This window comes from Argopecten irradians, unplaced genomic scaffold, assembly GCF_041381155.1.
Source record: "Argopecten irradians isolate NY unplaced genomic scaffold, Ai_NY scaffold_0108, whole genome shotgun sequence".
NCBI lineage: Eukaryota > Metazoa > Mollusca > Bivalvia > Pectinida > Pectinidae > Argopecten > Argopecten irradians.
In genome coordinates this window covers 15,343-42,776 of record NW_027187575.1, presented here as the reverse complement: position 1 = coordinate 42,776, position 27,434 = coordinate 15,343, and the positions used below count along the sequence as shown (strand labels likewise).

The window sequence follows — 27,434 nt, the reverse complement described above, 5'->3', positions numbered from 1 at the left end:
TTGGCTACAGATACAGGTATACAGATGTACATTGTTCCTAGTGTAGGAAGCTAAAGTTTGTTGTTTAGTTTTATTTTTTCAACAAGTATATTATATGTTGACATCTGCATTTATGTATACACACTTAGCTGCTAATAAATTATCCAGATTTAACATGCATTACAAATGAAATTCTCTTCCTCCTCATTACACTCTACACACACAGTGTGGTACCACACATCACAAACATCACACATGATCCATGATGTAGAGACCTCTTCATCATCTGGATCTCTCAATGCACACACACACCACACACAACATTCTCCTCCTCCTCATCATCACTCCCTTCATGCCTAACTTTCTTTTTCTTACCACATACACTCTTTGAACTTTTTTATTTCTCTTTTCCTCTCTTTCTCTCTTTCTTCTTTCTATCCCTTCCCTCTTTTCCTTCGCCTCCTTTTCTTTTTTTAAGCTGATTTAACATTGTCACCAGTAATGACACGCGCATCCAATACCACCCTCCTCTTCTTCTTCTGGTCAGCTTTTGGCAAGGAGGGGGTAAGGAAAATGGATTGTAGAATGGGTGGAAGATTCCTCACCGCCTCTATGGGATGTGGTCTGGTGGAAGATCCACATTGGCTGCATGTTGATGGCTGTTCTGGAATTAAAACAGAGGTGGTGATGTAATAATAATGAAGTCTGAATGACACATATTCCTTAAACTTTCAAAAGTTGTTGCATTGAGTATTGTGACTTACTTTCATGTGGATCAGTAGGGACGTCTTGAATTGAAGCCTGGCTCACAGCATTTTCCTCTACAATAAGATAGAAATGAATATAATCTGATATGCTCTTTACAGACATATGTACATGTATTTTTGGAATCAGTGTATACACTTCACAAAAGTGGAACCAATTAGTTTATATTATGTAACATTACATGATGATTACATGATAATTTAGAAATTGTAACAAATATTCAGTGAATGCATTAATTTTTTTCATAAGTTTCATACAACCATGACCTAAATGTGAGATAAGTTTAAGATCCTAGTATATATGTACCTTCATTGTGCTCATCTGATTGTCTTTCAGGGACTGGAGTTTCCGATGTTGGTTCTGTAACAAGGAATTTACCAATCAGAACCCAAATGATACATAATGCTACTTAGAAAATTAAAGTTGTAAATGATCAATTCAAACTGATTTAAAATTTATCAAAAATTGTTACATTAAATCTTTGATTTGCAAGTTACGTAATTAAATTTCACTTACCTTTCTCTTTTCTTTGAAAATCTTCTGGTAGCAGCATTGTCTTGTCAATAACACTCGGATTGAAGGGAATTAAACCAGACTTTCTATATAAAAGAAGTGCAATTCATGTACATTAAAACTAATTGGTAATTGCTTATTGATGTATTGCATAAATAATATATTAATTAAGTATTTACATAATGTATAAACAAATTCCTCTACTGGAACACATACATGTACACGTAAACTCTACTGGGGAACAAGGATAACTGTATATACATACCTGAATGCAGCTTTCACAAGGACAGGAGAGCAAGTCCGGTCAATTCCATATGATAACAAAGGTGGTAAACTGGCCTTACAGACCATCATGTTGGTGTTGCTAATGAAAGTGAAGTGGCCAAAGACTTCATTTTGTCTTTTAATGGTCCGAAAATGCTAACGTCTAGGGGTTGGAGCAAGTGTGTGGTATGGGCGGGAAATGCAAGCATCTCTATCTGTTATGGATTAGAATTAGTAATGATAATAAAACAGTTATAATGACAAATACCCAATGATAAACTAAATAGTCATAATTTTTTGTGTATATATTACTCGGTTCACTGAAAATGTCTATTAATCAACATTTAAACAAGTCGGCATCCATGTATCCTAATAGGACATAAAACATGGATACATTTTCAATTTCTTCTATAAATGTATATAATTTATAATACTACAGAAGGACAATTTATTTTGAAAGACATGTACATTTATTGTGTGAAATCATTTGGTCTAGTGATGCTATTTTATTTCTTTGGGCAAAGATGTGATCGACTGAGATTAGAAACTGGTATATTTTTAAATTTCTTCCGAATTTAATGCTTTTTTAATGCTTACCAGATTCTGAGACACCAAAAAAGCCACGTTCTAGGTACATCCTCTCGATAGGGGCGGTGGGGAAGGGCCTTCTGGTCACATGGTCAAAGGTGTGAAGCTGTAAAAATTACATTTTTTTTTTATTTAAGAACAAAAATAATTTTTCATCAAAATTTACAAGGAGACAATTTTAATGTTTTCATATTCAAATATTAATGACTGTTTTCTCTGAATGCATTTTCTTCAGAATTATATTTGAATACAACATACCTGCTGCTGTATGCATTGTACACTCTAATGCCAATGGCCTTCCTCCCTTCGCTGCCCTGTTTCTGGACGAAGCCAGTTTCGATTGAATATCTGTTCTGGACGATCTCTTAAGTTTAATCTGTCTACTGTTTCTTCTAAAGTTAATAAATTATTTTGTTTTAACAATTCAAGCATCATTATGTTTTTAGAAACTGTGATATTATATAATAAGTATAATAATGGCCATAATCAATTTTCAATCTTGGAGATAATGTAAAAAATTTAATAATTGTAACATGGGACTCAAAACAAAATATATACTACAATGTAAATAGTTACCGTATGTTTTAAAAAAGTTGTCCATGACGGTTTGGTTAAACATCCTGGTCCGTCCTCTGTCTCGTGTCTGGGGTGTTTTTTCTTATGTCCTTGTGTCTGTTTTTAACAGCAGCTATGGCTGAAGAAAATTGGGTTGGTGTGTACTTCTTTCGTTTGTGCTAAATGAAAAATAAAAATATGAACATAACGTAATGAAATTAATACATACGGTGCCTGGTACCATTCAATTTATCTCCCACCCCGATTGGTATTAATATCAACTTATGATACCCCATGTTTGGGCCGGTGTAACAGTTTATTGTTCAAATGTATCTTTATTTCTTATGACTTTACACTAACATAATTATGGCAAAGCTTTGTTTTATTGCTATTTTTCATTTCAATCCACAGCCTTGGAATTACAGATAGTGAGTGGTTTGATCTATGAAATAAGTCTATGATTAAAGTTCATGTCTAAAAAAATATATAATTTCAAAAACTCAACATTTTGTATACATGCATGTTTGTGCATGTCGTTAACAAAAACAGATTTCTTTATTTTTGTGTGTTGTGTGTTGTCAGAATTTAATTTTTTCAAATGTTTTTTTTTTTTTTTTTTTATTTCACTTCATATTTTACTTATTAATTCATTATTTATTTATTTTTTACTTTTTAGTATTTATTTATTTCATTTCCTATTTATTTATTTTATTTAATGTGTTTATTTATCAATCCTATGCATCAAAAAATATTATGACATTGTGTTATATTTCACCATTATTAAAAAACTATCACAAAATTGCTTCGTTTTTTGGACTTGAGCAAGACCACTGCGCAAGGTATAAAATCAGAGTTACCCCACCCCTAGCGCGCGCACGCTTGGATACAGAGATGCGACGTCAATTTTACAGACGCTGATGTAAACAAAAACAACGATTTGTTTGTGAATGCATGGCCATTACTGTGTATTATCACCGCCCCCAAGGCACACATGGGGATTTTAAGAATAGGAAAAAATGCCTTCTGGATACTGTTATAAACAAGGTATTTAAAAAAACCTGATTTTTTGACGGACCGTAATCTTACCATTGCAACTTCTTCCTCAGCTGGCTCCGACTTCGGGAAACTGCGCGTGTCGTAGAATATTAGCACGATCACGATAAACTGGTACACCACGATAACTGGTCGCGACCAAGGTAATGGGTAGGAGATGATGATTTTAACCTAGAACGCATACGCTGATAAAGTATGTGATAAAAACCTCGAAGCGCAAAGCCTGTTGTAGTCCCATATACTACAATTCTTGCATTATCTCCACATCTTATTCTGAAAGACATAAAATACTGACTAACCTGGGAGGTGGGGCGCACTAAACCACTGTTAATACCGGCAGTTATGACCGTCCCGACTAAGGGATTGAAACAATAGTCAACTCTTTTTTATTTTATTTTAATTGATTAAAATAACTTTTCAATTTGAAAATTTACAATTTATAAGTTACCACTTTACATTAAATGACTAGTGACAATTTGTTACTTTCTAGTCTATTTTGGCTTGTTACATGAAAGCATAAATTATGTTTATTCTTTGTTGATTCGGGTCTTAATCCATTACCTATTGAAAACTGAAATATGGATCACATTTTTTTTACACCTATCAAATGATGGTTGTCAGATTCAAGTGTACAGATAACTGACAAAAAATACAATGTCATCTCGTGATGTCGCCTCTTTGCTAACTGCGCATTCCAGCCAGATAGACGACAATGTTAACAGTACAATGTCATAGGGATTATTTCCTAATGGATGGTTTTCAATTTAATATAACTAAATACAAAATAGCTGACATATGAAGATATCTGTATTAACCATTACCTATTCTTTACTATACGATTTACATTTTAATCATATAGTTCATTACTTTAAGTTTTTAATTGGCCGAAAATTTATCGATCATTGCCTATTATTCCAATCAATTAAAAAGGCAAACTCGTTATGAAAACTTTTTTTTATTTGGAATAATTTGAAGCCACAAAGATATAGGTGTGGTCTATATCATGCTTGTGATCTTAGGATATTCGCTTTCTTCCGTATCGGTAGTGATCTTTTCTTAGCAAAATATCTTGTTAGCTTTAATAATTTGTACAAAGCGCTCGTACACACATACAGCAAATCAGAATATTCCCAGAACCACGACTGGTTATAAATCAGAACTACTGATCCAGAAAAAAAAGTGGTTAAATATGAGAATATTAGCTGTCAATGGTATAAAATTCGAAAAACTGATATTATACGTCATTTCCCATCACCTCCTAGATATACGAAGATATTGGTTAGGACAATTTGTGTCCCATGACTTATATTTCAAAAATAAATTTTCTCTAATGAAATTGCAGAATATACAGGTGTCATTGGTTTCAAAATAAATATAAAAATATCTACATTGATATAGAATTTCAAGCTTTAAAATAAATATCTAACCAAGCAATAAGAATCCCCAATGTCTGGTTAACGTAATGGAAAAATAAAAGTCAATGTGTTTTAAACGGTCTTAAGTTTTATCACGCGATACTGTTGCATTCAATTTTATATGCTGTTATGAGGTCAAATCATATTAAACGGTTAAAAATGAAAATATAACAAATTATATGATTATTTAAAATTTGTAGTGATTATTCAGATAATAGATTAGTTATATAAACCGATACGTGTATAAAATCAGCCATATATAAAATTAAGCTAGACCTAAACAGGGGGGGCTGATATAGGTATGACTCTCTACCATAAACGGCCAAGACATACCACGATAACAGCAATTTCATCACAACACAATGCATGATTCAACAATGGGAAAAATCATGTGTATACATACACGTAGAAGTTGAATATCCTTTTTATACCTCAGGTTTGGTAAGCACCCATGTAAGATTCTCCATTGATCATTATCAAACTCATTGATTCGGATTTTGCTTTCAGTATTATAATACTTTATAGCATACGAATGTTCTGTAAATTGCGTTTGTAATAGGTAGCTGCTTATCATAAGTATGAATAACAGCATATTGACTCTGTATTTGGGTAACTATAGTTTAATGGTGGAAAGATATGTATGATGCCATTATGTGGCGCTTAGCTTCACTGAATGAGTTGTGAGAAACATCTGATGACTGCTTAAGGCTGTTGTCTCTTCAAAAATTCAGAATTAAACTTAACTCGAGTCTGACAAACTATGATAAACAGCAGTGTCACTTGTTGAGAACATCTGTTTTAGCTTTATAATAATCATTTATAATAATAATTCAATTATTATTACATATGATTAATTTCTAAATTGTTTTCATACTTGTTTTGAGAATGGCGCGAAAAACCGGGCGTATCATGACGTCACAATAGATACGTCGATATTGCGTATTTATTAATTATAAGCATTGATGTAACTATTTGATTTTAAGAAACATTATACGCGGATTCACACAGTTTGCAAACAAAATTTCTTTCATACCCCAATGAAGTTAAAAAAATAGTGACATCAATGCTTAAATGAATTACACGATGTTACCTCACAGAATGAAAAGAGATAACCAAATTGACAAGCAAGGCATTTATCTGGAATCAATATCGTCCTCTCTTGCTTTACCTGGTAGACTGATATCACTGATCATCACAAATGATAGGAGTGGTATGCCTTTATCTTATCTTATTTTTTTAATTTGAAAAAAAAGATAACGCTTTTAAAAAATCCTACGCAAACTAATCAAACACTTCTAGTACCTGGTGTATAACCTGGTTACACATATTACAATGTTTGTGGACAATTTACAACGAAACAAAGAAATCCGAAAGATACAGATGATTCTACATATATCGAGTACACGAAACCTCAAAACACGTGCCGAGAACCCTAGTTGCATCCTCGGTATTCCAGCGGTTACGATCACTTACGATCTCTACACCCGTGGACATATTAAAACTACGTTTGTTAAGAATTTTTAAAAGACGAATAGTTTGCTGATCGATCTCAATTGTTTATAAAGTATAATCATTACATACTTTTAGTGTTGCTTATGTGTATTTTAAATTTTAAAAGAAAAACAACAAATATTTTAACGTGGCAAACAGTTAAACACTCTGAATCCCTATTTCATGCTGGTTTTATAAAGAAACCTTTTGTGTTTAAGATGTTTTGTTATTTTTAGTCAGCTGACAATGAGAACCTGAAATGAAGAAGGAACGTACAATCTTATCAAAAGTGGTTTTGCATTTATCATACTAGTATTAACTTAATCAATGGCTGATAAGAGTACGACTAGTAAAAGAAGCCGTATAAGTGGGAAAAATATTACCATACCATAGATAGGATTACAACTTCTATAAACATTTGTTGCCTTAGCACTTATACCGTATTTCTTTTTATCTATGAGAAGTAAGAATCAAAAGACTATACATTCTGAAGGTTTAAGCACAAGGAGATGTTTTCATTTTTTCTTCTAAATCGATAAACAGAAAACAATAAAACAAAACTAATATGAAGAAGATAATTTAATGTACTAATTGTCCAAAGATATTAGTGTTCGAACGTTTTCATAAGAGTAAAAAGCAGTCCTTACTATGGTGACTTGGTAATGTTAAAAAATGCACATCTAAGAAAATTATCTTGTTCTGGAACTTTTTTGATATCGAGACTATTATATAGATTACATACAAGTAGCGTGACGCTGTGAATTTCGCATCGTAAAATTAACGGACACTTTTCTTTTCCAGTGTTTGTAGGCAGACACTTTTTAAAATTTTCTTCCAGCGATTCTATACATTGTCCTTTATAGATCACATAAAGTAGACTGTCGAGTGAGGATTCAACATCCATATAGCCAATATAAAGGCCTTTAAACTACTAGATCAAAAGCAATATACGATATCAGATCAATACAAAAACAAAAAAAATTGTACCTGCCCGACATAGAAGTGTCATATTTTTGTAGGATTTTCCAGCAATACATTATCTGATACAGTTCATATACTACATGTTTTTCTTTTTTTCTCTTTCTCTCTCTCTCTCTCTCTTTTTATTTATAAATTGGAACAAATCTTACTTGTTTATTTGCTTTCCTTTTGTCCGCTTCGAAAAGATGTCCGGAGCAATAAAACTTTGTATTTGTCATCAAAGTATTGTGGTATTTATTTATATCTATTTGTATGGATCAGACGTGGCAATGTAACGATACATCATTCATTGTGTAATCTTATAAGCCTACTTGCACAACCTCCTAAATAGAAACTTCAAAGTTAAACATAAATGTAGGTTTAACATTTGTTTCTGATTTATATCTTCTATAAACGATTGAGAAGAGATAATGGGTTGTAATGTTTCCATAGCATATAACATGAACTGTTGTTATTTGAATATCTTTTATGAGAGTCACAAGTAGTCTTAAATACATGTATGTTTAATTTTATAATTAGCATTGGAATAATTGACATTCATTGTTTTCCTTCCCTGACGGAACACTCCATTTGAGTAATCTCACAGAAAAAAATAACTTTTGCTGTTAAGAGTTAAAAAGAATCGGCTAGAACATGATGTGATGTGAAAAGATTGCTTTAAGTACTCACTGGAAAAAATATACTGCTAGTTTTCATTTACTCGAGTCTAAACCTACTTCTCCCCATTCTTCAACAGTATACGATAAAACTCGATTATCTGGAGTACACGTGGTTTGATATATATATTGTTGACATCAAAAGGGAATCTTATGAATGGACGATGTAACAAATAAGTATCTAGATATTTGTTAGTTTAAAGGTTAAAACATGTTCGTGTTGAGATGAAAAACAAATATATTTTTATGTCCCCTGTTATATCGGTCCTCTTTCCAAAGGATGCTGTCGACCAAAGTGTCTTAACAGATTAATTACTGATGATCACGCATATTCTTTTTATTTATTGTTCAACAGACCCGTACTTCAACAGACCCGTAGTTCAACAGACCCATAGTTCAATAGACTCATATTCCAGTTACAACATACCATATGACAAACACATGATTGTTTAAATAATCATAAATGAGATATCTCCTTTGTATTTCAAAACCAATATATTACTTCTCTACTTACATTCCAACTGCCCTGATAACGATATCTTCGATACAGTGCACTTTTGATAACATATCATTAATGAAAGACAACTCTATCAACTGCTTTGGATATGGATTAACTATTTTGGTTCATTCTTGATGTGTAATTTTTGTTTTGAAAACACACTTAAAACACGCTTGGTGATGCTAATAAAATATCCCCTAGAAAGACAGAACTGAAGGTAGCAGGTTAGAACTCTGTGTTTGTGATGTGTAATGTTGACTAGTATTATATCATAGACGGCTGGGTGTGTTTGAAGACAACTAGAGCAAAGAGCAAACGGCTAGGACAGTCATGATGAATATTATATTACAAGAAACATTCTAGTATCTGTAGGTAAACTTCTTGTATTCATCAAATAGGGTTATAAAAGAAATTCTGTTTGTAAAAACTCTAGCGGATTCTCACAAAAGTTTGCAAACAAAAGCTCTGGAATTAAAAAATAGTTATATGAATGCTTATAATAAATTTTTTCGGACTACTTGATAAAATTAAAAACGTTTACACATAATATCGAACGATTCAATTGATTTTCCAAGGGATTTATTTTTTCCCAAATCCATACGCAACCTCGATATTTCTATTGCGACGCCCACGATAACGTTCGGGTTTTTCGCGCCATTTTTCGGATTTTTGTTCATAGTGATATGAAAAAAAGGAATCGACCAATTATTTATTATGAAAACAAAGAAAAACATTAACTATTAGGAATTGAAACACATTCTGATACGGCGTAAATCTTCGTACTGTACTGAGGATTTTCAAATGATTACGTTTGACATGCAATTTCGGTTTTCTGCTTCTTATTACGACTGATAGACTGTTCCATGAAGTTGGTTTTGTTTTAGAATGTAACTCTAATGTCAAAATGCATAATATCCTTGAACGCTTTCCGGATATTCAAAACAGTCCTGGCTATGTGTGTTACGGCTATTGCTTAATCGCATAATATTTGATTTAAAAAAAAAAACAGTGTGTGTAATTGAATATAAAAAATCGCAGTTCCATTGGGGGTACGCAACATAAAAGATGACTATTATTTGATTACGGTTGATTCGATATTCATTTTTTTTTCTAATCACTTAAAGAGAACTTGGTCAATACGGTATAACAGAATAAAAGAATTCAATGATAAACGATAATGAAATGTATTGTAAAATAATGAAAATAAATAGTGTAGCGTCTGAAATTCCAGGTAAATGTGAGATGATGGCCTAAATCTACCTGTCACTCACAATTAGAACAGGAATGTATTAATTTCATGTGATAAACTATCAGAATGATCACAGTTTCCATATGAGAAATGATAAGCCTATCACTTTGAGATACTTGTCCGCTGCTTCACAAGAAGAAAAAGACCGTGCATTACGCTATCAATCATTATAAGGCTATCATTTTTAATGCGATGTTGATGTTTCACTAAACACATGTGCACATTAACACATCTGATCCGTTTGAAGGTTTCACATGGATGTTTTCCCAACATTATATCTCATGAATACTTCTTTGTATTTCTTTGTAGCCTACAATAAATGATACAAAATACTACAAATCAGTGTTGTGTTTCAGGAACCTCTTATCAGAAGATCATAAAAACAGACTACCTGGATTTTTGCGCAGTATATATACCTACAGGTAGACGTTACAGGTAGGATATCATATTCACTCTAGTATATCTATTTAGATTGATATAAATCATATTGCAATTTTATATGCAGGTAAATATATTTTAATAAAGACAAAGTTATACTTCTCGGCAATAATTTGAAGAATGCGATGGTTCTTGTTTATGTAGTTGTTACGTTTGCTTGTATTCCATTTCTGTTTTCTTTCATTTTTTAGAAAATGAAAAAAAATATATTACACTGTTTTTGTTGAAGCCTAAATGGTACAGTGCCATTCACGAGTAGATTTTTCTGGCAAAATATACGTATTGAAATGATTTACTCTTTAATAATTGTGAAATTCAGTCACGAAGACCACCATGTTAACAATACAATTTCATTATGATTACCTAAATACCTCATCTGCATGGCGTTATCATAAAGCATTGAGTGTTTACTATTTATATAATTTTACAGTAATAAAACTGATAGATAACATAACATTCTTTCTTTAACTGACCAAAGAATACATCGACCATTGTACAATCTTCAAATCAATCAGTAAGAAAAAATGCTCATTATGAATATTTTATTTGAAATGATACTTTAAAATCAGATAAGAAATATAACTATCTATAATTTATAATATCAATAATAATAATAAAATGTGTCATGTTGTTAACTTAGGATTTTGCATTCACCTGATCGGTAGTGATCTTTTCTAAGTAAAGTATTGTTACCTTTATTAATTCGTATAAACGTAAAAAATATTACATCGGATGACAAAACCACGACGGTTATGAATAAGAACTGCTGATCTAGAAAAATGCGTTAAATATGAAAATATTAGCTGTCATTGTTATATAGGAAGAATTGCATGGGGTATACTGGCATTGTTGCATTTTAAAGAATTCCTTTACTTTAATATAAAATCATTTCAATCTGCATAAAAAATACGTTATCTAATCTAGGGCCTGAAATACAGCAAGGACGACACATCGTTTTCTCCAGATAAGGACAAAAATAATTATCTTTCTCGGTATTCGTAATCGTTGGATGTACATATATGATACAGATGTACTGTAGATAGAGGCGGGTTAAAGGTAATTTGTACATTTTTGCAGCATCCATATACTAAGCAGGTCAGTGTTCAGGTAGTAACGATTTTTATTTCCCTAATAGGCAGGGGGATGTTCTTACCACGATGATGTATTTATCTCTCTCTCTCATACATGTGTAAACTACTTAATTATTAAGCTTTTTAACACAGCGGGAGGAAAGGCGTCCGAAATTCACTATACGTTTATAATTTATCTTCTTATTGAGGGCTCAAAGGTTAGAACACGCAAGACTAGATCTTCAACATATATAATAAGAATGAACATCTTCGACAATTTTCCGTTATTTGTGTATACATGGAATCACGACTCTACGGCGGCGTATTAGGGCCACTATATAATTTTATTGATGCATCTTCAATCCTGTCACAAAAAAACATTAACAAGGATTTGAATGAACATGGCCACCATGTTGAAATATATGGCGACATTTTTAATCTAATATTCAATCTATTAATTTCAACATACACATTGCATAGCCATAGCATAACAAGCCCCTTATAACACATAAGGAAATTTATAAAACATAGGAAAATCAAAGCATCGATATAACAAACACAAAAAATATAACCAAAAGCCTGTGTGGGGGTTGCCAAACTCCACCGCCACATTATAGAAGCTACATACATGTAAGGAAAACAATGTTATACAAAAGACATTGAATTATAATTAATGAGAGGTTGTGGGTGGGTGAAAATAACTGATGAAATGTGTGAAAATCAGGAATTTAAAATTTGTTGACAAATTTTTTTCAGGCGTGCAATGGCAGAATGCTTTCCATGATCCTTTGCTACTTGCTTAATTTTTACGTCCTGGCAATAGATAACAAAGGGAAATAACTCTTACAAACTCATCCGCATAATATATATAACAAATATTGTGCAGGCTTCCAGATGCATAAATCAAGCTCAGTGTTTAGCTGCCTTCTATCTTGTATTTACAGGTTAACATCTAACTTGTACGTACAGGATAAATAAAATTATAAAATGGTCGCCGTATGATTCAGTAACCTGATGAACAATATATACAGTGTTGTAAAACATTATACATTGTTGGAAACCGATTATTCCGATGACGTAACAGTGGTTGCAGTGCTATACCTGCACCGGTCGACACGGCGTTTGCACATACAATGTACATTTTCAACGTTTTTCTTCAAGAATATATCTCCGAAGACTATATATTTAAAAAAAACACATTCAATAATACTAGGTATTACTTAAAAATGGCAATCTTCACACCAGAATGTAACTTTCTTTAGTTTCTATTTTGCGTCTTTTGGTTACTGTTGTTATGGAAAATTTTACTTCACAGGAGAGTACCAAAACTGTACATATCATTAACTTTCTCCCCATTAAGTGGATTGGTCCGAATATTAGGGATCGAATCGATAATACATCTATGTTCAATGTCATGAACAACAATGTGGGGGCAGTTGTAAAAACGTCTCAATGGCTATTGTACCAAACTACGGATGTTAATAATGAAACATAAGTTATCAAACAAGCAATTAACTGCACAGAATGCTCTCATATATACATTTAACAATACATACATAAACGTCGAAATGAGACATTTTTGAAAAAAATAGTCTGAAGCATCAAAAACTTACTTTCGTCGGTGATTAGAACTGTTTGAAGTTCATCATAACAATTCGTATAATTATGTTAATAAAATGATAACGTTTTCATTGATCATGTGTTTAAATGTATTTACCGAGTATAGTATTGTTATAGTAACATGTGCGGAAATTTGACGGAAATTTTGACACGCTATATTTTATTCGGTAATTTATTAAAATCCATTAGACTTACTTATCAAGTTGTAAAAAATCATTCAAATGGACAGATAAACATTTACGATGCCTTATACTTATGAATGTTATTTACTGAATTATGCACTGTAAAGTTCTTGTTTTTATGCATTACCTATATAGGGATTGAATTTCGTTTTTATGTTAACCATGTTTGTATGGAGCAATTCCTCTAAGAATATATGGTTAACATGAAAAAGAAGTCCAATACCTAACTTTACACTCACACGGTTTTTTATTTATATTTTAAGCAATAAAATCGTCATTTGAAAGAGACGTAATTATTCAATAAAAGTCGGTCAAAAGTGGAAGGAGCTTACTCAATTGAACAGCGAATGATGACTCTTCACGTAAGGTAGAATTATTCATCCGCGACGACAAAAAAGTTCAATATTTTAGTGTAAAATAAACATGACAAACAAAGTAAATTTCAGAGATAATTTTATTTAATCAGATCAGAACTTTAAATATATATTCAATTTTGCTAAAAGTTAATATATAGCGTAATAACATAAAGTATTTTAACTCGGTCACATGTGTGAACTTGATGACCGTTATTGTGCAGCGAGGCGAAGCTGACGCACGCTTTCACACTGGAGTTTGCCGAAGTTGTCAAAACACCGGTGTTCAAGTAGCTTAATGTGTTTGAGATTGTCATCTAACTTGACGATATTACATCCTTCGGAGCCAGGTGATTATATAATCTACGCTTAGATCCATCGCCATCTATAGATGGAACAACTTCACTTGTGTTCGATGAATACAATGTATTTGTGGTGACATGTGACTGTCAACGCGTGGATTACTAGCAGTGCATGTTTTATAATACACATGATTAAATTCTCAAAGAACAAAGGCAAGAGAATATGTTTATAACTGACATAGCTCTGTCAGAGGGTCTCACGCCCGTTAAGTTGGAAACCGTCAAATCCCATTGTATAAAAAATTACACAATCGTTTAAATCGCAAACGCCCGTCAAAAAGACTCAGACAGGGTAATGTTTAACATTTGACATCCATCATTTTTAACAAGAATGAAAGCCTGCACGTCGCCCCGGGTCGGGATATTTTTTTCTCGTTTCTTTATACAATCGTTGATCTTTTAAAAATATTTGTATCATATATTAATGTAAAACATAAATGTATTCTTTACATTTTTTTCCAAAATTCTATGAAAAAAAACAATGATATACACGTAATGTTGCGTCAAAGTGTAACCAAAGCCAAGTGTTTCTTATAAAAAAGTAGCCCCTTTATGTGTAACATTTTCATACGCAAGTTTTAAAGTTCAATGTTACCATGCAGTTATGGTAAACAAAATCGGCTAGTACTTGCGTATAGTGAACAAGCCTAGCAAGTATATATATATTTAGATGGAAACAAAACCTGCAAAAATTACTATACACTTATTAAAAGAAATGTAACACATACTATACACTGTAAAGAATGTATATCACAACCTGGATTAATGATCAGACCTATGTACTCGTTTTACTGAACTGTATAATATGTTGTCATAATGATTTTTAACAGTACTGCTTTAAGTATTGAAAATCTCAAAATGATGGTAACTTTTTGGTGGTGAATAACATATGTAAAGCTCTTCTTGATCCAGGACTATGAAAAAAAAACGGCATACATTTTCGTCTGTAAAATGTTTAGCTCACTATCGAGGAAATTGTCGAAAACACAAGCAAAGTTGGGCCGAACTGGTGACTGGAAGAAAAACAACATCACAACAAATACCAGAGAAACTAAGCCAATCTCAAAGAGATCCAAAGAGATCCTTTGCCATACCAATAAATTACCATTTTCCGATAACAAACAATATAAGTACCTTGCAATTAATAAATGATGCCGTCCACAATTTACATGTCTATTGCCGGCATGTTTAATTAGTTCACTCTTTCTCCGCGCCCTCTTTCCGTTTATGTCAATAAAAGTACTAAATCATCGAGAGAAACAACTTGTTTTTAGTGACTTGTTTATTTGTAGTGTTATATTTATTCATATTTTACATGAAAACTAATACCAAATGACAACCTGGATGAGTTTACTTAAAACACATATTTTTGTATGTGCTATGGTGAAGCATCACAGCAGATTTTCGGTGTAAGTGTAGTTTTGGACTACAAAATGTAACGTATTTTTAATAGCGAGATATACTGTGACGCTGACGTAACAATTTATTTATAGATTCAAAGTTTCCTCTGCAGAGATTAAACAAGTAATCACATGCGATTACTTCCCAGCATCTATTGTACTATGTTAATCTCATCGTCAAAAATGACAGAAAATGTGCGTCTGTTAACCAATTGTATGGGTAAATACAAAATAATCAAAAACACATTCAGAAAAACATCAACGCTTGACCAAAATGAAAACAAATAACGGTATTAAATCTAGTGATAATTTCCATGAGATATACATGCTATAACATAAGCTGCCTCTAATAGCGCTTTTCTAGATGCAGATATCCATTATTTGTTATAATGATCAAATCAGCCATACCAAATGTCAGTGCAAGTGTAATCGACACAGAACATTTTTGTGGTAGGTTTAAGGAAAATATGATAATAATAAATTTAACATCGTTTCCGGGTACGACGAGTGATTTGGAGTAAATATAAATTTATACTTTATCTTTTTGTACATCGATTGCGAAAAATAGAAATAAATAATTTTCGATGGCTCGGATGGAAGCGCCCGAGGGATCTTCGAGTAGGAAAATGTCGGGAATCGAACCCCAGTCGCGTAGGTGAATGGTGAGTGGCTTAATCACTACACTACCGATCACCCGATTGGAGTAGTCATAATACAGCACATGCATATATGACGTCATGTGTCTAGCCGAAGGAACGATAACTGCGTTTTACATTCACCTTCCTATCGAGTATTTAAATAATGAATGTTTTCGATGTGTGTGATTGATAAATAAATTAAAAAAAATCTATTATAGCGATGTGCATTTTGTGTATTTTATATGCTGTCCATTTACAAGACTACCCTGATAACATAAACATGTAATAACGGATCTAAATATGATGCGATATTTAGATATTTTCTTCTTGTAAGTTAAGCACCAAAATATATTAATTCATAATGTAAATGATTATATATGATTTGCAGCAATACCTCATCATTGATATCGTTTAACTGTCCTGATACAGAGTATTATCAATTACGTCATTTGACAATAATAACTTGCCTTTTCTAGTGACATAATGACATATGATAGTGTATATTTCATTGATTTTAACGAAACTGTCCTAGTTTTGGTGCCGTCCGAGTTATGCCCTCCTGTGCTACAATATATAAATGCTGGACAAATAATTCAGGACGTTTAGCCTAAGGTCCACAAGGAGACTTATTTATTTTTTCACCTCAAGTGATAAACAGTTTAACTAAACTGATGATGAAAAGATATTTAATGCTTAAATGTTTCCAAAAAATATAACAGTCTTAAACATCGCAAGCAAGTTTTAGGTAATGTTATTTGTTGGTGAAAACATTAAAACTATACATAAAGAAAATTCTCAAAAAAACATTCACCCATTATAAAAAAAGGTAAAATGTAAACGGTTTATTTTTGTTCTTACATTTTTTACTTAATTAATATATGAGTACTGCCAGAATGAGATACAATGTAATTATTCACGTTTTAATTTTATAGCATTACAATTATATCTACATACATTAGAGAAATTATCAACAGTTTTAGTTCTAAGTAAATTTCTTGAAATATTTGTTTTCTCACTTGAAATAATTACCTTTAACCAAAATTTCCTTTATCCTATTTTAATTCTGAATTCAACATCTGCGTCCGTCTTTTCTTTTTAATGATTGGCTATACATAAAACCCACAGAAAACACTAGCTATTAGTTGATATACAAGTCAATAATTATTTTTTCTTTGTTTTTCATACTAAATCCGGCTCTTTCTGATTGGCCAATACTTTTTTTTGTATACAACCATGGAAAAAAATCCGAGAATGGTGTCAAACCCCGACGTTATCGTGACGTCACAATGTAGAGGACATTGACGTTGCCTATTGATTCGGAAAAAGAAACCCTTGAAAAATCACTAGAATAGTACAGTTAAACATATTTTATTTTCATCTTTGTTAAAGGTATAAATTGCATCAGAACAATATCAAATGTATAGGCCACAAATGTGCTTTCTTTGAAATGTTTTTAGAACGATCAATTGAGAAGAGAGTTATGAGTAGCAAAGCTTCCATAGTTTGAAACATGAATGTTCTTATTTGCATATTATTTATTCAAAGTCATAACCCAGTATCAAAATACATATATTTTAACCTTTTTCTTGAATTATGACTGATGACTTTAGTTATTTCTGAATCTTTTGGCATTGGAAATAGTGTGCATTTATTGTTTTCGATCTATGACGAAACATTCCATTTGAGTGCTCTAACAGAAAATATAGTTATAGTTAATAAAAATTGGCTAGAATACTTAAAATGAAATTCGTGTAACAAAAGTTGATATATACATTGTTCACATCAAAAGGATCTGCTGAATTAAAGATATGAGAACTCATTATCTATAAATATTTGTTAGCTTTCATAAAATATTCAAAGCTGACAATGCACATTAAAGACATTCGTGTGTAGTAGTTTAAGATGTCACGTGTTATTATCGATCATCATTTCTTAGGAAGTTGAAGAGCAATTTGTCTTGTAGGCCACCTAGTTACCAGTGTAAAAATAGGATGTTGTATTCTTAATTGAGTCAAACAGATTACTTTTGTTCCTTTATTGTCCATTCAACAGACTCGTATAGTCCAATTACAGAATTGATTGCATGCATATGTAAAACAAATTCTAGATCTTACTCTATTTGCATTCCAATGCGCTCGTGGATCCTATATAAAGTTTGCGAATTAGAAATAAGCATTGCACTCATTTGAGAGCATTTAGTGTATCCCCCAGTCTACAAATACAACTAATACAACACACATCACTATACACAAAGCATTCTAACACGGGTAGTCATGCTGATTTTATATATATGGAAGAAACTCGAGGTGTTATGAAAGGTTAATTCTCCATAAGGTCAATTTCTATGTGAATGGAAGATAAATCATAGTTAAGCTTGTTTCGATTTGGTTTGATTATTTGAATCTATTTGGTTGTTTTTGGTTTTTTGTTTTTTTATTTAATTGTTAGATAATTTTATTTTTGAGGCACATGTAATTAAACCTAAACTAAGATAAATGAATCTTAGTGAAGTTGACATCTCCCTGCTTAGACAAAACCACTAATGTAAAAACAGGTTTTTGTATTGTGATATATAGTGTTGACAGGTGTTCTACCGTTAGATTGCTAGGTGTTAGACCCATGTGTCGATTAATGTAGAGGCCAACAATTGCATTGGAATGCAGATAGATTAAATGACTACCTTGGCGAATATATAGTCTCTAATCTAAATTATTCCAAACTTGCACTGTGAGCTTACACAAAAATCGTCGTATTTGATTCACAATTACACCCTATTTTCTTCTCTGTAATCAGGAGATTTTTTATGTAAACTGATAATGAATTGTGTGTATATATGGGGTATATTTTAAGGGACAATTTAATGAGGCTAATTCTGTTACATAACCATGAAGCAAAATATGACATAAATGTATTGTCCTACATTTCCTATGAAAAATATAACAAGAAATATTGACAAAATTCACGACATTGTTAAGTATTTTGATTGATACCGTTGAAATTCCAAATCGTTGATCAATACGATTAAGCAGGTATAACATGTATGCTGTATCCATAACCGAGCCAATGTCACACACGTTACAAATTGCAATACATAACTACTGAAGAGTAGGGGAAATTATATTTAAACAAGAACATGCACCTAATAACGTAAACACACTACTGTAAGAGCGATATTGAATAGTTCTAGACAAAACTTTCTTTACTACACTGGCAAGGGCAAGGGTTCGGCATACAAGATGTCGATCACACTATGTGTAATGGCGGACAGCAAGCAGAGTTTGAACTTTTTCACATACATTTCACTTCAGTGTTATCACAGTAAAACCAACTAATCTAATTTCCATTAGAACTGGTTTGTTTTTCCGATATATGTGCAAATTTTAAATGTAAATTTAGACTGAATTGTCCCTTTTAAAAACTCCTATACATCATATCATTAAATCACGTTCTTAGGTAAAAGTCAATCAAAAAAATGTTTGGTTAAAAAAAAAACGTGGATACGATCTTAGAATTCAGACCCCACAGATTCGTCACTTTGAACCGTACGCAAAAATTTCCCATATCATGGTTTGCACCTATTCTTAGTATCTTCTCTGCTAAAATTTCAGTCCTCTTTGATCGAAGAGTTTTTTTTTGATTTTCAAAAACTAATGGTTTCAATATTTGTGGCAAGTTGCAATACATAGAATGCAGTAGAAATTAGACAGCAACATTTTGTAGAATCTTTATCCAAAAATGTTAAGTAAAAAGACCAACATTGTGTTTTGGCGGTCATTTTTAAAATGTGTGCTTTACGCTTTGCCGAGAGGCAAAATTTCACTCTTTTTTTTAATTTGTCCAGTTAAATCGTCATCGTAACGTTTTTATGCTGTGCCTTATTTATTGGTACGGTTAATCATTTAAATTTTGAGTGGGATGAAAATATAAGGATTATATATGTGAAATTGCAAAACTTTTTTATTTTTTTGCATTTAATGTAGTTAAATATTTTGTAGACAAGAAATGCTAAAAAGGGAACAAATATTGGAACAAAAATCAAAAAAAAAACAATAAAATGATCCGCAGTTTTTGTGCTAGGTTTAGAAATAGCAACCATTTTTCTTCTATCCTCCAAGATAAGCGTTGAAACTATCAAAAATAGTAAAAAATTTCGGTAAATTTATCTTCATAATTATTATGTTATGGTTGCTTAATATGTTGCTATTTTTTCAGCAGATAGAATAAATTGACTGTGTTTACCATTATTTTTTCATGACATGGCCTGGTTTATCATCATTGATCAGACAACCAATTTAGCAGATATTCCTTTAGATTATTGTTGTTCGTATTGTTAAAACAATGAGACTCCGGTAAAATTCTCATAGCGTCAAATCTTTGATTTTGCGATAGTTAAACGTCAAGAACACAGTCAAATATTTTATTCTACTTTAACTTTGGTATGAACTCCAATTTTTGCATAGATCCATATAAGAAAGTTGAGAAGATTCCTACTTATATAATATTCAGTTTCGGAAACAGAAATCATAGCAATGATTGATCGCAAAAAAACTTTCCTCTTTTAATATAACAAGAATAAAAATACGACTGCAGAAATAATTTTAGATCAGCTGTTATGAGAGTTATATAACAAAAAAACACTTTTTTAGATATGCAATACCCTATGTCACTTTCTTGTATTTACCATATACTAAGAATTTGCAACAAATTATGTTGTATGGAAAATTGTTTTTTCTTTACTGCATTTACGTCTCTTCATACATGCACTTTTATATTTCAAATTAGGTCCATTTCTCATGCAATTTTCAGGTTTTTTCTACTTCTAATTATACGAATGATAAATTGTTGCTTGATATATTTTTTTTTCATTATTATTATTATGTTTGTTAAATTGTAACTCTTATCTCGAAATGCATAATGGCCTTGAACGCTTTCCAGACATTAAAAACAAATATTTAACTATGTGTGTTATTGGTTATTGCTTAATCGTTTCATATTTATTTTTTTTAATGTGGGCATTAAATATAATGTGCGCATTTTTTTAAAATGGGGTACCACAAAGAATTATTGAATCTTTTATTGAAATTAAGGGGGGGGGACTATTTAGATATTCATTTTTTTTGTTATCACATAATAAAAAAGGAACGATTCATTGTCAAGGAAGGTATATGATAAGAAAAGGGGGACAGTTAAACCATAAAGAATAAACTAAAACATTGTGTATACGTCTGGAAAGTTTATCGTTAAAGGTTGGAGGATCAGTTGGGGTTTGGTTTTCTTTAACCGCATAATCTACCTGATACACCTCTACATTGGGTTAACGGAATTGCACATACGCGTTTTCGTGTTGTAAAAAAAAAACTTATGTTCACTAACAAAGAATAGGGTCACAGGGTTTTTTTCGTATGGAAAAAAAATGATAATAAAGCCTGCCACTTTGAGACACCATCAAAAAAAGAAGTGTACGTTTGCTCAACTTTTCCCGCTATTAATTTAGATTTTATAGATTATCAAAATATTTTTAACGTGTAGGAATTACACATTGGGGAGTTATGTCTGTTGTAGTAAGTGTGGGGATTTTTAAAACATGCGATTGGTTGATATTTTCTCTAACGACATGGGGGGGGGGACACATCGGATAATAATCTTATAAAAGTTTCAACTTGAAATTGTTTGCCCACGTCTTAGTTATCAAGTTATAATTTTATTCCAACAAAAATGTTTTGGGTTTTTTACAGATTATTACAATTTTCATACGATCGTAATTAAAAGCCCAAAAAAACCAGGACACAAAGTTCACTTATAACCTTTAATTATGTTTAAATTTTAACCATTTTTCAAAACACTACAAAAAACTTTTTTACTGTGCAAAATCATCAAACAAACTTAATATGGAGGGAATTCAAAAACTAAAAATGTATAAAAAAAAAAAAAACACACCTGTATTTGAAAAAATCAACACATATAGATCAGACTTACCTTGGAAAAAACAGATTCCGAAATTATAAAAAAAAACCGCACCCAGCGTTTATCTTTAATGTTTATTGGTTATTTTATAAAATATGATATGTAACATCGTGAAAATAAGGATTATTTCTTAATTATAATACTTAAGTTAAAAAACTTTTTTATAAAGGTTGATTGTGTGTTAAAAAATCTGGGGGATTAAAGTTGACAAAGACATTTTTTTTCATAGGGCTGTTCCCAGTAATTTTTTTATTCAGTGGTAAAAAACCATAATGATTGGGCCAAGTGGATAAACTCTTACCTGTTGCTCGGACGTCACTTATATACACAACGTGCTTCTTGTGTTTTCCACTGGCAGTATTTAAGCATATTAGTTTCAGTTAGATGTGGTATTAGTGGGGGGGTCTGTTGTTTTGTCTATGTTTTAAATTTTATTTTATCCCATTAATGTTTTAAATTTATCGTTTTTACAGTGGACGATCAAGATGTGTCTCTTCTTAATATTTTTCTTTGAGGCTAATCAGACATACCTGTATCTTTTCTACCAGGGGGAAAAATAAAAAACATTGTAATTTACATATGAGACCAAAAACATTTAGGTAAATTGTAATATATTTAGATATAGAAATTAAAAAATCAACCTGTTATCACTGTTCAAAATTAAAAGAACTTATGCTAACATAAAAACTAATTTGAAGTCGAAACTTATATGCAAAACAATCGGAATCAAATGAGGATGACAATGACCAATGAGAGTCGCTGTAGGCATTTAGATATTGTATAGTGGTTAATATCGCAGATTTCATGTTCGCTATATCTGTGGTTTGAACTTTAAATTCGCGAATTGAAAAAACGTCAGCGGCATATTTTTGAAATTCACTGCTCTTATGCAAAAATGTTAATATTGCATTTTATGGTGGCTGTTTGTGATTTGTGCCATTTTCGCTTTTTCGCTTTTCCGCGTTGGAAAAAAAAAAAAAAAATTGCGAAAAAGCGAAAATCCGACGTTTACTTTTTCGCTTTTTTTGCACTTTGTTCCAACGCAAAAAAAAAGCAGAAAAGAAAAAAGCGAAAAAAATGCAAAGCTAAAAAAAAAAAAGCCAAAAAAAAGCCAAAAAAAACGAAAAACGAAAAAGCGGTGGAAAATCCATTCCGTCACTTTCTCGTGTTGTTTTTTTTTTTTTTTTTTTTTTTTTTTTGCTTTTTCGCTTTTTTTCGTGATAAAAAAAAAAAAATTCGAAAAAGCAAACATTGGATTTTCGCTTGTTACATTTTCCAAACGGAAGGAAATCAAAAAAAGCGAAAAAGGCGAAAATAAAAAAAAATGCAAAGCGAAAAAAAAGCGAAAAAAAGCCAAAAAAAAAAAAACGAAAAAAGGAAAATGCCGAAAAAAAAAGCGAAAAAATCCATTACCGTCGATTTTTTCGTGTTTTTTTTGGGGGCTTTTTCCGCTTTTTTTTTTTCGTGTTTGGAAAAAACGCGAAAAAGCGAAAAATGCAAAAGCATTGAATTTTCGCTTTTTTTTTTCGACTTCCGTCGTTGTAAGACATGCGCAGCACATTATAAATTATAATTATTATACAAGAGGACGCCATTATAAGTTAGTAGACCACAGAAGGAACAACCTGGGCTCGGGGTCCATATTATTATTAGAGGGGGGACTAAATCATTACAAATTTCCATAGATTTATTAGGGTTTTTTTGGACTTCCTACAAAAAAAATAAAAACGTTCTTCTCTATACCTGGATTAGGGAAATAAGTTTTTCAAAAAATTAAAAACTATGTTATTTTGGAAAATATTTGGCAATGTTTATTCAAACGTTAAAAAATATCGCAAATAACAAAAAATACGGGCCAATTCCACGGGATATTGTAATTCTGTTTCGGGGAAATGGCTATTTATAGAACGGAAATAAGCCGACGTGCATACTTTGACTCCGAAATCGGGATCGCTGGGAAATATCTTTCATATTCCGGGGTAAGGGTATATCATAAAATATATAATTTATATAGAAAAGATAAAATATAATCAAAAAAACACGGGCATCGCGCATTTTTCGCTAAAAAACGGTTTTCAGTATTTTCAGTCCATTTCAAGGGGCCGCGGATTGATTTCATATTTAATTTTGGCTCTTTAGATTACAAATGATATGGGGGGGGGGGGGACGTCCATAGTTAAATTGGATGTCGTTTCATAATAGGGGGGGACAATTACTCGCAGGGGTGGTTATAAGGGTAATTGTCAGTAAAAATTTAGGATACAGGTATATCACATCATATTATTTAAAAAAAATTATTTATATCTAATCGAAATATATGAAACTTATTACTGGACCAGAGTTCAATAACAATGGGTCTTTAATAAAATTTTCGCAAAATACATATTTTCTTTGCAAGGAGGTCTGTTTTTGTAAAATCCCAAGAGAAAATCTTTCCACATCCATGTTAATAAAAAATAGGGGAATATAGTAATAAATAGCCTTAACACCATGTTGTGCAGAGGTGTTTTGCTCTGAGTTGGGAATTTTCCGTGTTTTCTGGTGGAGCGTCAATATACTGATTATGTAAAATACTCGGGGCGGAACTCCTCACTCAGATGCATATACATTGATTTGGTTCTATGTTAAGATTTTTTTTACCATTGTGGGAATCAATTTACAAATCACAGTAAGTAAGTTTTTTGCTTGTTGCAATTAACTCAAAAATTATTTATTGAGGGCGGTTACTTTTTTTCCCAAGTCTTTTTAAGAATGTGTTTTGGTCACCTTTCGTGGATGGTGTTAAATTTGCAGGTTTCCCCATCCATCCGTGTGTCTCCACAATTTCTGTCTCCGTGTAGGTGCCAATTTCCATCTGAATCATTAAAATCGGTTAACTTAGTTAGTATACTTTTCACAATTTTAGGCGGGCTGTCCCTTTACTTTGATGGATTCGCGCCAGATTTCTTGACAGGAGGGTTGTTGCATTCTTTTGGCATATTTGATGTTTGAATTGGGGAAAATTAATGTTCTGTGTTGGCCCGTTTCTATCGATATTTTGAATGGGACTGGGGTTAATTTGTGTGACTCCCACGAGACGGTACTATTTTTTGTTTATACGTGGGTGAGGACTTTGGGCTTTTCACCCGTTAAATTAATTAATCGGTATAGGAACTCTTGGCCCGGAGTCAATCAATAATGTAGTGTTTAGTTTAATGCAATGGGGTACAATTGTTGTTTTCTCAAAAGGAAATATACGGCGGAGTTTCATTCAATCACTCTTTTTTTCTCGTTTGGTCTTAGTTCGGATACTAACCAATTGAAACAATATAACGTGTCTTCTGGCGAAGGCAAGAAAAAAAAGGGTTTATGATTTATTTGCTTTTTGTCGTGTGAGTTTGGATGGGGGGACATGGGAACCGTAATAGTTTCTAAAATAATTGGTGGCGTATCTGCGGTGTGCGTTGTTAGATACACAAGTCGTTTAAAATGACTATATTTCCCGATTTTTTTGCACTATAAAAAAAAAATCATCTAAAATAGGGCTTGTTCTGTTTTCGATTTGGGTATATGGTAAATTGATATGGACGTGTTTAGGTTTATTCTTCATGTTGTGTAATGTTTCTAAAATCTGTTTTGAACCTTGTCAAAATGTAATAATAGGATTACAAATAAGATTGCTTTTCCCAACACATTTTTTTACGTAGTTGACGAATGTCTCGCAAAAAGTTTGCCCTCAATTTGTCATAGAGCTGTTGTTTCAAGAATATCCCATCACCAAATTTGCGTGTATGTCGGAGCGACTTCGGTGCCCATTGCTGTCGCCGCTTGGTTTGTAGATAATGTTTTCCATTGAAGCTAAAAATATAATCATTCTGGAGAATCAGTTTCATAGCTTCAATTATGAATTCTATAATTTGAAATCTTGGATCCATATGCTTTGAATGTTTGTTCGTCCCAGAAGCGTATTGGCTTCAATACCGAGTTCGTGTGGTATGTTTGTGTATAACTTGTCACATCGAAACTCACTAGAATTGCCTCTATCATTAACTTCGTTCGGGAGTTGTGCGATGAAATCCATGTCGTCTCTGAGGTAACTCGGGATATGTTGACATAGGGGTTTAAAATGATATCCGCAAGAAATTGCTCAGACGGTGCGTGGGGCATGCCGGTCCTGCAAATAATAGGCCTCAATTTTAAATCTGCGGTCTTAGGATATTCACAACTTCAGTGTTTTGTGTAAATCAATGGCTTCTTGGATCACCTTACTTTTATGAATTTTCGGTAAACCATAAAAGTTGCTACATTTAACGTTTTAAACACTGTTAGATAGTTCTTTTCTTTTTCAGGTGAGTGTTTACATTGCGTTTTTAAGATTATTAATTTTCCTCATAGTTATTTTGTCCATGTTTTCAGGAATTTCTGTATAGTATTTCGGATCATTTAATTGTGTTCAAAGAACTTTTTCTTGTTAATGGTTCAGTAATCTATTATTTACTATATCAGCCCACCTTTGTCGGCCTGTTTGATCACTATGGAACATTTCTCATTTTTTCATGAGTGTCTAAGGCTTCCACTTTCTAGACGGTTTGATGTTTTGTCATTTACATTGTGTTGGTTGTGGGTACAAGATCTCGAAAGAAGTGTCTTTATAGGTATCCAGATGAAAGTCTCGACCTTTTGGTGGCATAAAATGTTGATTTATTTTTAACTGTAGAGATGTTCTATATCCTTCCGTGACCTCTTTATAACGCTGGTTCACACATAATTCCCTGTCATCAATATATCAGTAGTAAACGGCTCAAACACGACATAATTCCAATCTTACTATAAAAGACCTAAAAGATTGCAACAACTTGTCAAGAAATCTGATAAAAACCTTCAAAGTAAGCGACAAACGCCAAATTTGAAAAGGATACTTACAAGTGCATGATTGATTCAGAGGGATGCACCTATCGGTGACGAAATGTGGAGACACACGATTGTGGAACCTGCAATTACATCCACGAAAGGGACCAATCTTCTTTTAAAGACTGGGAAAAAAGTAACGCCTAATAATTATTTTAGTTGCAAAAGCAAAAACCTTATCTACGTGATTGTATGAGGACAAACAGGAAATGCACTGAGTGAGAGAGTCCGAGTTCATAAGCAGCAAATGCGCTCACCAGAAACTCGGAAAATCCCACTCAGTGCACACCTCGACACATGTGGTAAAGGCTATTTTACTATATTCCCATTTTACATGATGGGAGATGCTGGGGATTACAAACAAGACTCTGCAAAGAAAATATGCTTGTAAAATTATTTAAACCATTGTTGAATGGTCATTAATATGTTTCATTATTGATTAGTTATAATAATTTAATAATATTAGTGATACCTGTACCTATATTTACTGACAATACCGTTACCTCCCTGCG

The 27,434-nt window shown here is 32.2% G+C and overlaps 1 pseudogene; it reads right to left on the bottom strand.

Moving 5' to 3' along the window:
- On the bottom strand, positions 1–26,181 carry LOC138311777 (uncharacterized; annotated as a pseudogene).
- Positions 26,182–27,434: the final 1,253 nt, after the last annotated feature.